The 14,458-nt window shown below is 35.9% G+C and overlaps 1 long non-coding RNA gene across 2 annotated transcripts in view; it reads left to right on the top strand.

Moving 5' to 3' along the window:
- The window catches only part of LOC144019296 (uncharacterized), a 148,813-nt gene extending 140,386 nt beyond the window's left edge, over positions 1 to 8,427 (top strand). Inside the window, exon 3 of one of the 2 annotated variants that reach the window (XR_013283618.1) lies at positions 8,177 to 8,427. This is a non-coding gene — a long non-coding RNA (uncharacterized LOC144019296). Of the gene's footprint in view, positions 1 to 118; positions 510 to 8,176 lie in introns of those variants that run through there. The other variant, XR_013283619.1, reaches the window with a different exon arrangement.
- Positions 8,428 to 14,458: the final 6,031 nt, after the last annotated feature.

Consider the following 14,458-nt stretch of genomic DNA (forward strand, 5'->3'; position numbering starts at 1 on the left):
AAGTCAGCTGTAAATGTTTTGTTTTCCCAAACGTGTGTCTGAATTGAAGTCGCCTTAAGATGTCAGTCACAAGTCTAAGAAGCTTTTTTGTTGTTGTTTTTCCCCGCTGCGTCACAAGAAAGCCGATTTACGTGGAGGAAGTCAACAAAGAGATTGCAAGTTGAACCCGCCGCTCGTCTCGCCACCGCATCAACGTGAGCGACGAGCCCGTATTGCATCGTCTCGCCAAGACCACCTGCCACATGATGATGCTTTTGTCGCTGTCGCTGTGTGTCAATAATTCGACTTCATTGACAGTCAGGCCGCCGCCGCCGCCGCCGCCGCCTTGTAGGTTCAACTACACCACCTGAAAATATCAACCCAAGCCAAGACCACCACAAACACATCTGTGAGCTGTGATTGGTCACAACCTGAGCCCTGAGAAACTGTGATGTCGTTTTTAATCGACACAGCAAAATGCAAAATGGCCGCCCACCAAGATGGAGGGACAAAAATGGATTTTGCAGCCTAATTCATATTCCACAAAAGTGATATTCATCAGAATGCCGTGTTTAAATTTTTGGTTTGACTTCTCTTTTAAATAAATAAATAAATAAATAAATAAATAAATAAGAGGGAAAATTATGTAGACATCCCCTGGAAAAAATAGGAAATATTTTTTAAATCATTTCCTCCCCAAAAATCTTTTTTTTTTTTTTTTGCACATTTTAGTTTCTGAAATCTTTTATTAAAAACTATTAAAAAAGATTTACAGAATATTTCATTCTCTAAAACATAAGACTTCTTATTAAAGAATTATGACTTTTTCCTTCATGTTTATTTAAACCCCCTAACCCACCAAAAAAAAAAAAAAAAAAACTTTCCATGATATTAAAAAATTATTTATTTTTTTCCAAAGAAACTTTGTTTCAGAAATCTAAATCTGATTTGCAACTCTCGAAAAAAAAGTCAGGAAACAAAATTCTGTTTTTCTTGTCAAATATATTTTGAGTAATACTATGTTTTCTTTAAAAAAAAAAAAAAAGAAGTTTGTTTTGTTAAATAAATAAAAAAATAGCACTTTCTGAGAATAGAAACATTTTTCAAACAAGAGGTTAAATAAATTAATAAATTATTTTTAAACAAAAATGTCATGAAACATCAAAAACATGATTTTGTTCTAAAATATGTTCTTTTTAATAAATTTTTTTAAGAAAATGATCAAACCTTTTTATATTTAAATAATTTGAAGTTATTATTTTGTAAATTTGATAAGGTTTTTCAAAGGAAAATATGTTTTATTTCTTTCAAAATTGATTTTTATAAAGAAAAAAACATTGATGCTGCAGTGCATTATTTTCTTGGACCTTCAACACTGACGAGCATTTACCCAATTAGGCTTCAAAATAAAAAAAAAAGTTTTTAAACAGCCCATAATAAATATTATCGCACGTCGTCGCATTCCTTCAAAGCGCTTTGCTTAATTATAAGCACACACACAAATAAGTCCTTATTATTCTCTTTTCTTGTCTTTTTACTGACACCATCTTTTTTTTTTCCTCCTCAAAACACTGACTTGTTTTCTTGGCGTGTTTTGTGCACAAACAAGCTTTGATCACAAGGCAATGTTGTCAAAGCCCATCATCCCCAATGCAAGTCTTATCATTAGTGGCTTTGCATAAATATATATACATTATTTTTTTGTTCTACGTGCGTTGTCACTGACGACTGACCGTCCAGTGCACTTCGCAAAGCAGACAGTTTTTTTGTCTGCATTGGTTGTGATTTGGGAAGAGTGTCTGCCAGCAGGTGGCAGTAGTGGGCTCGAGTCAGCAGGTTTGTGCAAAGAGTTCAACAGAAGAAAAACATTCACATAAGTGAACTAGACTAAGTGCAATTTCTGCAGAAATTGCGTGGGAATGCTAATAGCTGAATGCTAAGCTGAATGCCTTTGATGGACATTGAAGGATAAATTGTTAAAATTACACAGTAATTACAGAACTAGTAATTACTAGTAATAGTAGTATTAAGAAGCAGCAGCAGTAGTAGTAGTAATTCTAAGTGTATTTAGTACATTTAGAAATATGTTTTTATTAGGGATGCACGATAACGCTATTTTCAACTGATACGATGAACCAATAATTTAGTAAGTGCCGATGTTAACCGATATGTAAGCCGATAATTGTTGCTTTGTTTAAAGTTTAGCATTAGCTTAACATTAGCTTAGCATCAGCATTAGTGTCAGTGGCTGAATTACCGTATTTTGTTTAACAAAACAATTTTTCAAAAATAGTTTTCCCGTCAAAGAAATTTTGACCAAAAAAACTAAATAAAAGCCATCAAAACAAGGTCAACAAAACTACTTTTCTTTCTATACTGATGATTTCTTTGTTTTGTTTTCTTAACTTTCAGCGAGCTATATTGTGTGCGTTTCTTTTGCTTTGTTTCTGCGGACGTGACAGTTGGCATTAGCGTCGACGGCTAATCAGCGGCGTCACTTGCTAATAGGCTAAAACAGACCCACGAATGCACACACGCGCACACAGCAAGTGGCATAATTGGCTGTGATTGCGTGGCACGCTGATTTGTGTTGCTAAACGAGGAGACGACGACAATGCAAACAAAAGCGAGCAGAAGCATTGATCGCGCCTTTATTAAGCTCACGCTGTTTAGTGCCTAATGCTAATAATAATTAGCATCAGTAGTGGGAAATAAACATGTAACAAATACATTCTTACTGCCCTAAATGTGCCAAGTCGTTGTTTTTCTACACTTCTTTAATTAGCAAACATGCCACAACATGGCACCAAAGGCTAGTTGGAAACAATCGTAGTGCTTAGGTGCCATCTTGGGGCTTTGTTGAAGAGATAGGGAGGAGCTTCTGCGGTGCATTTACTAAGACTAACACTAACTAACACTAACATCGATGCTAATTCCATTCTTTCATTTAGGCCATCTACAGCATTTAGCATTAAATGCTAGCAATAAGCTAATCACATCAAATATATATAATGAAGCCCATCTACAGCATTTAGCATGAAATGTTAGCAATAAGTATTGCAATAAGCAATGCTAACATTTAATGCTAAATGCTGTAGATGGGCTTCATTATATATATTTGATGTTATTAGCTCGTTGCTAACATTTAATGTATTTAGCATTCATTATATATATTTGATGTGATTAGCTTATTGCTAACATTTAATGTTATTTAGCAATAGCTAACATTTAACGCTAAATAAATACATTAAATTTTAGCAATAAGCTAATCACATTAAATACATATAATGAAGCCCATCTACAGCATTTAGCATTAAATGTCAGCAATATTGCTAACATTTAATGCAAAATGCTGTAGATGGTGTTCATTATATATATTTGATGTGATTAGCTTGCTGCTAACATTTAATGTATTTAGCATTCATTATATATTTGATGTGATTAGCTTTTTGCTAACATTTAATGTTATTCAGTATTAAATGTTAGCAATAAGCTAACTTGATGAAAATGCAATGTTTATTGCTAACATTTAATGCTAAATGCTGTAGATGAGCTTCATTATATATATTTGACGTGATTAGCTTATTGCTACCATTTTATGTATTTAGCATTAAATGTTAGCAATGAGCTAACGTGATGAAATGTGATTAGCTTATTGCTAACATTTAATGCTAAATACATTAAATGTTAGCAATAAGCTAATCACATCAAATATATATAATGAAAAGATGATTTTGTTCTAAAATATCGATTGGGTTTTCTTTGTTTTATGAATTTGTACAGAAAATGAGAAAATCTCAATTTAATAATAAATAATTATATCATAAGATTCTTAATTTTTCGGCTATATGGATTCATTTTAATGCACTTCCCCCCCTTCTTTTGTGTTATGTTAAAAACATTGTACAGTATTCATTTAATTTCATGAACTGTCCATGGTCAATAAATGTTTCCAGTTGATTTAACCGTAACGATTCGTCATGGCACGTGAATCGAGTCAACATCAAGTGGTTGGAGTTCGCGACACGTGTCGCCATTTGCGAAAATGTCATGACATTTTGACCGAATAGACGCTCTTCTTCCTCCTCCCACCGCTCGTCTACCAGAAAGACGTCCGCGTCGTTTATCCTCGCATGCAAATGTCGCGTAGGCGGCGGGAAGAAGACAGACGCATCATTGACTGAAAATATGCACTATATGTAAGTGATATTGACATTATAATGGCTACCGATGCAGCAAAAAATCTGAAAAAAAAGTGGAGAATCGGCGGCATCAACTTTATTTAGCATGTATCTACTGAAATCAACTGGGATGCCATTAATCCTTTCAAAATAATGTGATGTGCATGATTTTTTTTTAAGAAAAAAAAACTTTATTGAGCCTAACAAAGCGTGTAAAGAAAATACACTTTAAAAGAGGTGTGGCCTAATAAATGAGAAGAGATATGGCCAAGCAAATGATAATTGGATCTGGAGCAGGTTTGTTCATTGTGCGCATATAGCCACAAAACATCAACTCTCATGACTTTTTCAAAAATTCTGCTCCCAAAACCCATTTCACTTAACAACATGAGATTTGGTTGACGTATCAATCATGAGTAGACCCACAAAAAAAAGTCTCATGAGACCAGGTCCGAAAATGCAACGGAAGTCAGAAATTCGGGTTTGACGTGGCCATTTTAGGTTCATTTTGTGGTTTCCAAGTTTGATGACAAGTCACATTTAAAAAAAATAAAAAAATAAAAAAATAAAAAAATAAAAAAATAAAATAAAAACTCAACTCATGATGTTTTCAAAAATTCAGCCCCATAACAAGCTTGTTTCAATAAACATGAGATTTAGTATACTTATCAATCATGTGTAGACCCACAAAAAGTCTCTGAAACAATGTCCGAAAAGACGACAGAAGTCAGCCATTCGGGATTGAACCGGACATTTTAGGGTCATTTTGGTGTGGATTCCATTCCAAGTTTGATGACAAGCCACAAAAAAATAAATCAACACTCATATAAGACTTTTTAAAAATTCAGCCCCAAGATAAGCCTGTTTCAATAAACATGAGATTTGGTGTACTTATCAATCATAAGTAGACCCATAAAAAAAAAAGTCTCATGAGACCACTCCAAAAAGACAACAGAAGTCAGCCATTCGCGTTTGAAGCGGACATTTTAAGGTCATTTTGTGATTTTCAAGTTTGACGACAAGCTACAAAAAACAAAACATCGTTAACTCTCATAAGACTTTTCAAAAATGTTGCCCCCAAAGCCCATTTCAATTAACATGAGATTTGGTAAACATACATCATCAATCATGAGTAGAAACACAAAAAAAAGTCAGCCATTTTGTTATAAAGTGGCCATTTCAAGGTTATTTTAAACAAGCCTAAACATGAGGTTTGGTAGACTTATCTATTATGAGCAGACCCACAAAAAAAAAAGTCTCATCAAGCCATTTCCGTCAAGACACAGGAAGTCAGCCATTTTGTCTCAAGTGGCAATTTTAATGCCATTTTGGGAATTTCTAATATTTGTGCAAAAAAATACACTCCAAGATGATCTGTCAAATTGGCAACAAGTTACATGTTTGATGACTCGTTTTAAAACATCAACAGGCATGACAGGCTTGTCATTGTGGTTTGACGTGCCATTTTTCGGTTATTTTGTTCCTTCCCACCCTTCATACAAAAACTTGTCCGATTTCTACCAAATTTCAACCACGTACACTTGAGTGACACTCTAGTAAAGTGTATATATTGCGTGTGGGACAACCAAATTTCGATAACTCGCCATAAAACTGAAAATCAAATTTACAAAAGTTTTCACCAAACATGAAATGTGATACTTCTATCATGAGTAGACCCACAAAAAAAAATCTCAAAATCTCAACAAGCCATAACATAACTATAGGGAAAATATATGAAGTTTGTCACTGAGAGATTTTTTTTTAAATCAATCAATTGCTCCCAGATTTGAAAAACGTTGTTTCTAGCTCAAAGAAAAAAAAAAAAGAAGTCATATTTTGAGATCTTTTTTGTTGTTGTCATTGTTGATAAATGTAAATTTGCCAAGTACATTTCTAAAGTTAACTGACAACATTGCGAAGTCTATCTTGGCACTCATCACGAAGCAACACTTTCTCGCCTGTAGGACTTTTTTTTTTTTGGCCAAGAAAGCCATCCAAGCCCGCCACTCTCTCACTTACACACATGAGAGGGGGGGTTTGCGGGACAAATGACTCAGAGTATGGACGGGGGAGTCGTCGAGTTTAGGTGTGAACATGCAAATGACAGGCGTGTGCGTGTGCGCCTTCTGTTTTCTCAGCGCTATGAATAAAACATGAATGAGCTACTTGAAGCACTCGGGAGGATTCAAACAGAATTCAGTGCATCTACTGTGTGACATTAGGAGGCTTATTTAGACTTTTTTTTTTTTTTTTTTTTTTTTTTTTTACACACTTCCTATTATGTTTTAATGACTCCGGGCCAAAAAGTCTTTGGAGGCTGCTGACACTAGTCGCCAACCATGTGCTGTGGTCCAATTAAAAGGAAAGGACAACTCCAACCACTGTGACAATGTTTACATTTCAACCACATACACTTTTTATTTTTTTATTTTTTTTTTTTAACCAAGTCACATTTATTAACTCATTCGCTCCCAGCCATTTTCACAGAAGCAATCCTGCTCACTCGCCATCTGTTTTCCTGGATTTTGACTGATTTTGCAAGGCCCACAGAATATTTTGTTCTATTGTTATAAAAACATGGTACCTACCAAAAGAAAGATTAAAGTTTCTTCTTTCATCAGGGAAAAAAAGTATATTTCTATCTGTTTCCGTTTTGCCGCAATTAGCATTAGAATTTAGCTAAGTTTAATCAATTTTCACAAATCTATTTAGAATTGCGAGTAATTGAGCTTTTTTACCGACATGGCCCTTGTTGATCTCCATTGCTCTGCTGCCACCTGCTGGCCGTTTGTGTAATAACTACCATTTCTGCAACCATTCTTCGCAGTTAGTTGAGAGGCTGCATCAAAGCCTTCTATATGCTCTAGCATAAAAAAAATAATAAAAAAATATTTAAAAAAACGTATAAATACATCTTTGGAGAGAGCATCATAAGAAATAAATTGAATCATACAAATAAAAACATTATTTTTGAAAGAATGTAATCTTACGAGAAAGAAAAGTATACATTTTTTCTTAAAATGAGTGCCAGTCTCAGAAGTAAAAGGAAAAAAATAGTATTTGGGGGGAAAAAAAAAAATATATATATATATATATATATATATATATATATATTTTTTTTTTTTTTTAAACAAAATTATAATCTTCCAAATTAAACCCTAAAATGTCCAATGTATCATATTTAATACATATTGAGCCCTCTATATCACGAGTATTTTTATTTATTTTTATTGTAATATTTTTTTCCCCCATTAAAACCCTGCCGTATATGATCTGATACATGCATTACACGGACAATCCATTAGAGGGCAGTAGTACCCAGCTGATGGCTTTTTCTAGCAACCTTTCGGCGAAAGGAGAGACACATATACTTATTAATAGTGGGAAATGTTCCTTGTCAGATTTTTGGAAATACCAATATGTTTGATATGTCTGTTGGAATTTAATAATCAGAATTTCCAACAAAGTTTACCTTGCCTGCGGGGGCCGAACCAGAGTCTTAATTGAGTCGGCTGCAGTCGACGCACTACATTTTACCATCCTCGTGTTGCGTTTACGTGACATTTTAGGTGTCGCCCGTGTGCACTCCGCGCTGACAAATGTGCTGAGAATTTCGACACGGCGAAGTGGGATCGCCATTAAGGTCGACGGCCGGCCTGACATTTACGTCAAATGGAGGATGCAGTAAATCGCCTGCTGGAAGAAAGATGCTAAAAGAGGGGGCGAGAAAGATGAAATACTTGCAAAAAAAAAAAAAAAAAAGTGCACTAAATGGCATCACGTGACAGCGTGTGTGCGTGCGTGAGTGAGCTGGCTGCCAGGGGGACGCAGGTGCTGTGTTTGGGGCAACGTAGCCTTTAGAGACTGTTCAAACCACTCAGGACCAAAAAGAACATTTGAAAAAAAAAAGACAACCTCTCCTCTCTATTTTTATTACTAGTCACTACCCTCCCAGCACTTTTCATTTCACCTGATTTTATTTAATTAAAAATATACTTGTCCTCACTCTCCGACAGGCCAGGACCAAGCTGTGTGCATGTACCGCCATCTCGTGGTCAACTTGATGCATGGCAGCAAGTGCAAAAGTGCTTCCAGTGGTTTGTTTGTAAATCTCTATGAAGGACAAAGTATATTTTTTTAATCTGCTATAACCCTGGTCAGAATTTTATAAAACCTCATAAAATAAGAGCCTGTGACCCGTGTTGGGATTTTTTAGTGGTTCTGACCAAGTCAGTTCAAAATAAGATACTCCCTACGGGCTACTAAAATTACCCTAACTGAATAAAAAATAATAATAATAATAATAATAAAAATAAAAATAAATAAAAAATAAACAGATTAACATGGTGGTTTTACACCATGTTAATTTGTTTATTTATTTATTTATTTATTTTCAAAATAAGAGCGCACATTTTAGTGCACTCTGATTTGAAAGGCCTCTGCCGACGTAACGCCATGTGAGCGTAAATCTTGTATTTTCTTTTATACAATGAAACTGTTAACATATTGTACCAGTCAAATGATTAAAAAAATAAAAAAATAAAAAAAAAAGCTAATGTGTTGAATTTATGTTGTTTTCTGAAAACAAAAAAAGATGAATGTATATGGAGAATTTTCGTTTTCAACTGAACGCGGGTCATAGTACATGTCCTTGATGTTGTTTGTTTCCAAACGCAATTTTGGAATTGTACCGATTTCATTTGACTGAAAACAGAATTTTATTTTGTATTTTAAGCTACCAGATGTATAAATTTGGTTATTCGTGCATATAATTTTGTTACGATAGGTTTGAAAGCTCTGAACAAATCACAGAGTTGGAATGATTGTGAGAGAGACAAGATGGCGAGCCACGAGGGGACCTTTTTTTTTTTTTGCCCCTCTTGGCTCTTTTCAGTCAGGTTCAGTGCTGCCAGGCAGCTTGTGGAGAAACCTGGTACTACACCGTCAGTGAGTTTGCAATCAAATGCGCCAGGGTTTCATCAAGGTAAATTGTCAGGACTCGCCTGTAATTTCAACCTTCACCTTTTGTGAACTGGCCTTGCCATTGGGGTTGTTGGCCTTGAAAAAAAATTAAAACTCATTTATTAAGAATGCATTCTAGTTCCATAAATGTGCTCACATTATTTTTTATTTTATTTTTTTATGTTCACTTCGTCTCTGTGAAAAGTGCTTTACAAATACAAATAAAGCTTAACTACATTTAGGTTTGTAATAGATCTCGTCTGTGTGGACTTCAAATGATTTGAAATCTCTGATTTGATATTAACATGGAGGAAGAATGGATACTGTCTTTAAAAATGGTGGGAAAAAAACATGTTTACTTGAAATAAGGGCTGGTATCTCATGATTTTTTTTAAGCTAGTTGAAATTTGAACAATGTAAATTGGAAGGATTATGTGGAAGTTGTTACGCAGCAAAAAAGTATGGAGAATAAAAATCACAACAACATTCCCACAATTAGAATTACATGGGCTTCAATTAACTAGCTATGTTCAATACCACTTTTTTTCAGACCAGTATGAGTACTCTACACTAATACTAATACCACCTATTTAAATGCATAATATATCCCCCCCCCCTCTCCCCAAAATTTTTTTGAAAACAGACCAATATATCCCAATATAGTATTTATCCTTAAAATTGTATGAAATTAAAATATTCTAATTTCTAGAAACAGCCACAAGAGGGCGTCCAATACAGCGATTGGTATGGATAGCTTGAAATAAGGGCTGGTATCTATCTGCCCAATATCTAGTATCAGTACACGCACATCTCTACTTTTTTAAAGGGAAGTCAACGTTAAACACTTCTTGACAATAATATGTTACATGTGACCTCACTCTTCCAAACATGACATTCTGATGAGTATTACATTTGTGGAATATGAGTGATGAAGCCAAATCCAGCCATCTCAAGGGGGCGGCCATTTTTCCACTTGCTGTCGACTGAAGATGACATCACAGTTGCTCAGTCAACGACCGATCACAGATCACCCATTTTTCTGAAGAGTTGTGATTGGTTGTTACTGGTTACCTGAGAAACTGTGATGTCATTTTTTGACTCGACAGCAAGTGGCAGGATGGCCGCCCCTTTGAGATGGATTCAAACTGCTGGATTTTACTGCATATTCCACTAACGCGAACAGCGTATTTAGACTAGTGGTGCTGCATAAAACATTATTGTCAAGATTTTTTTTCCCCTCCTTTGAGCAACAAATGTTCTGAAACAACTTTTGTTGTGACTTCGGAAATAATAGTGAATTACATCATAGCAAATGTTCATGCCACAACGCATTAAATGTGCCTCGTGCCAAAGATCAAATTAATTCAGAAAGTGAACATCTTTGTTCTCAAGTGGGTGATGTTCTGCCACCTGTTTTGCAGACGTTCACTGGAAAAACTTCCCTTTCTGCTGTTTTTGTGCCCTTTGTGACAACACCCACAAGATGGCGCCCACAGCCCTTCCTAATCGAACTGTGTCGAACGCTTGAAAACGTTTATTTGGTTGCCATCAAAAGTTGTCGTCAAATGAAGTCCAGAGATCTTGACACGACGTGAAGAGGTAGGACTCAGACGCAGATGGAAAGTTGGCCAACAAGGCTGCAGTTTTAATGACAGGAAACACAAGACGCCCCTTAAAGAGGGAAAAAATGCTGAACAAAAAGAGCTCCAAACTGGAGAGACAAAAAGGGCACTCAAAAACGGGGACAACAAAAAGGGGCAAACTAAGGGCGCAAGGCAAGGCAAGGCAAGGCAAGGCAAGGCAAGGCAAGGCAAGGCAAGGCAAGGCAAGGCAAGGCAAGGCAAGGCAAGGCAAGGCAAGGCAAAAACAAGGACTGTGGTTCAAGGGCTGTGAGGACGCTTCCATGCACGGGTTGTGACACTTCGGCAAACTGCAGGTGGTGGGTGATGGCTTTTATGACCGGGGTGATTGGTAGCAGGTGGAGACAATCAAGGGCGTGGACCGGTAATGAGCTGAGCAGAAGGAAGGGTAAGTGACCTGAGGTGAGAGGGGAGTTGGTGATTTTCAAAATAAACAAGAAGCATGAATACAAAATAAAAGCATGACCAGCGTGGCGGCGTGACAGATCTAGTTGTAATATGAAGGTACAAAGTCAACATTTTAACTTTATAATAAAACATTATTTTCCGAGTGTGGAGATGGACAGCTGAAATAATCTTGCGTCATCAACTTTCCCCCTTTAAGATGAATTCAAATCTTTGTCGCACGCTGTTGCCATAGCGATGCATTGTTTGCCAAGTAAAATGCTGTTCGTTTTTTTTTTTTATCTATACATGTGCGAAAATTCATGAAACTTTGCACACACATCAAACTTGTCATGAACATGAATATTTGAGCGATTTCTTGTGCAATTTGCAATAAATGGCTCAATAGCGCCCTCTAGACATTTTTATGAAGCATTTCCGATTGTATGATTATGCTGGATTTGTGAAAATTAGGACAGATAACGTATCAGCCTAAAACCTACAAAAGCGTATAATGTTACCATTTGCTAAACCTAAGAGTAAGTCCGCTATTCTGATTTTATTTTGGGAATTATGCATCATTTTTGGCCTTTTTCTTGAAACTTTGCACACACAAGGCATGGAAAAAACATTTACATTTTAAATGGTCCTTGTTCTATGTAACAGTACCCCGACGTGAAAGTTCCCCAACGTTGTGCTCAATAACGCCCTCTATACATTTTTATGGAGCATTTCCGATTGTATGATTCACATAGGTTTGTGAAAATTGGGAGGTATACCTATTAGCCTAAGACCAACAAAAAGTATTCTGGAGCCGTATGCTCAACCTAAAAGGAAGTCCGCCATTTTGATTTTATTTTGGGAACTGCACACCATCTTTGGGCTTTGGATGAAACTTTGCACTCGCAAGGATTGTCAGAAACAATTTAGATGGTCCTTGTCCTATTTGACAGTACCCCAAAGTGCCAGAACCCCGACGTGCAAGTACCCCAACGTGGCCCGGGTTGCGAGGGCCCTTTATAGATGCTCGCAGCTCTAGTTTTTTTTGTTTGTTTGTTTGTTTGTTTCTTTTAGAAAAAAAAACACAGAGGCTGACCGCTTTGTAACACATTTCACTCATTTCATCTAAACATTTTGTGCTTAAATTCTTCTAAATAAAATCTACTCGTACCTGATTTATTTTGTGGAAATATGGGGAAATACATGCAAAACCAACACACAATCCCATACCAACAAATCCGTTATTTATTCATTGAAATGCTCTCAAATTCTATGACCTTGTCGAATTTAAAACCGTTCAAATAATGTACAAAGTATACAATAAGCAACTTTGCAACGAGATTCAGAAGTTATTGAAAATCAAAGAGGGCTGTTGCTATGGGTTACGGGTCACGAGTGACTTTAAAATAACAATGATAAGAGCAAACAGAAAGCAAATGTGAGCTTCTGTTAAAGGCGTTCATTTGTGGGAAAATTATGAAATTGAACTGAAAAATTGTGAATCAATTACTGGATTAAAAAGAGGTTTAAAAAGATAATGATAGAAAAATATATACATCAAGTATAAACGAATATGAATTTGTATGTGAATGCATGTTTGTATGATATGTTTGTATACTTATTATGTGGGTGGGCATGTGCATGTGTGCCCACATATGTTCAATTATGTTAATGTTCTAGGAATGTATTTTCATTCTCTCTTCTTGACATATATGGAATGGATAAGGACTTATAACTCATACTAACATATCTGTGCACTTAAGATAACCATGCTTTGTTTATTTTCCAATTAACTTTTATGTTAACTTTAGTATATTATTATTATGATAGAAGCATGAGGGAGTAGGACTAGATACATTTTAGTACTTCTTCCACCTCCTTTTGAACATGTGAATTATGATACTGTTTCTTTTCCTTTTCTCTTTAACTACAACTTGTGCTTTGTGTTTGTGATGTGTTTATATGTTCAACAAAACCCAATCAATCAATCAATCAGTGTTGTCATCCATCCATCATAAACCCCCCCCCCAGCACTTCAGCACTTGAAATGAATAAAACTCATCTTTGCATCGAGGAGGCCAAACGACGAAGAATAACTGCAATGTCAACGCTTATTTTTTTTGCCCCATTGAGAAGAACAAAGTCAATTAATGACCCCCGTAAAAGGATGCGGGTAGCCGGATCTGACCCCGGGGCTCGAGTTTGACACCTGTGACCTTTGTGGAACACGCTAGCTAGCAGTTCCGAAATGTACTGAAGCACACGACAACACAAAACAAGGATTCAAGACCTTAGTTTCTATAACTTTGGTCCGTCCTGGACCTCGTTTTGAGATTCACGACTCGTGTTTGTGATCTTTGTGAGGCAAAAGCTTTTTTATTTATTTAATTTTTTTATTTATTTTTATTTTTTTTAATTCAGAGTATACTGGAAAATGCAGTCGAGCTGGCCATCGTTCATTGGCTCTTCGCCTAATTTGAATCTTTGGTCAACTGTTATGTCAGCCGGAACTTGCAAGAAGTCAGTTCTCATCTTCGTTTCAGCAACGCGTCATCCATTTCTTGTATCTGTGAACAACTCCAAATGTCTGGGACGACTCATTTGTTCATTTGAATGTGATTTTGACTGCGAAGGAGCTGTCGTCATGGTAAATTGCCATTATTCCTGTAGATGGCGCTAATGCACATAACAGACAGTTAATAAAACCAGCAGCTGAAACTATGCAGAAGACACGTTGGCTGGCTTTTTTTTTTTTTTTTCTAAACAATCAAAATTGGACGAATATAATCTTCCCTCTGGAAAAGATATTACATAACCATGCTTATCACTGCGAACAATAAAATAATATTCTCAAATTTATCTATAAAGCACTTTAAAACAAAGCATTGCTGTATACAAAGTGCTGTAATGGAACAGAAATCGGTCATGCAGTAAAAGAATATGACAAGTAAAACAAGAACAAAACAAACATTGTAACTGAATAAAATTTACACCAATAAATTAAAAACAAGAAGTAGGTAAGTGAATGAATAACTAAATAAGTAAATAAACATCAAATTCATAACACAAAATACAGGAGACGCCACGAAGAAAAAAACATTTTTATCTATATTTATTACATTAACTTGGTTATTCGATGTACATTCACATAACACTTTGATTTGTCCATCCGTCCGACCGACCGATTGGGAAAAATCCAATTCCCCACATTCCAGTAATGCAACACGACGGAAGGCGATGACGCCACTGTGACGTAATCATGTACTGCGCGAGCGTGACTGTCAACAAATGGGGGGGGGGGGATCCCCAATT

The sequence above is a fragment of the Festucalex cinctus genome, chromosome 5 (genome assembly GCF_051991245.1).
Source record: "Festucalex cinctus isolate MCC-2025b chromosome 5, RoL_Fcin_1.0, whole genome shotgun sequence".
NCBI classification, from domain to species: domain Eukaryota; kingdom Metazoa; phylum Chordata; class Actinopteri; order Syngnathiformes; family Syngnathidae; genus Festucalex; species Festucalex cinctus.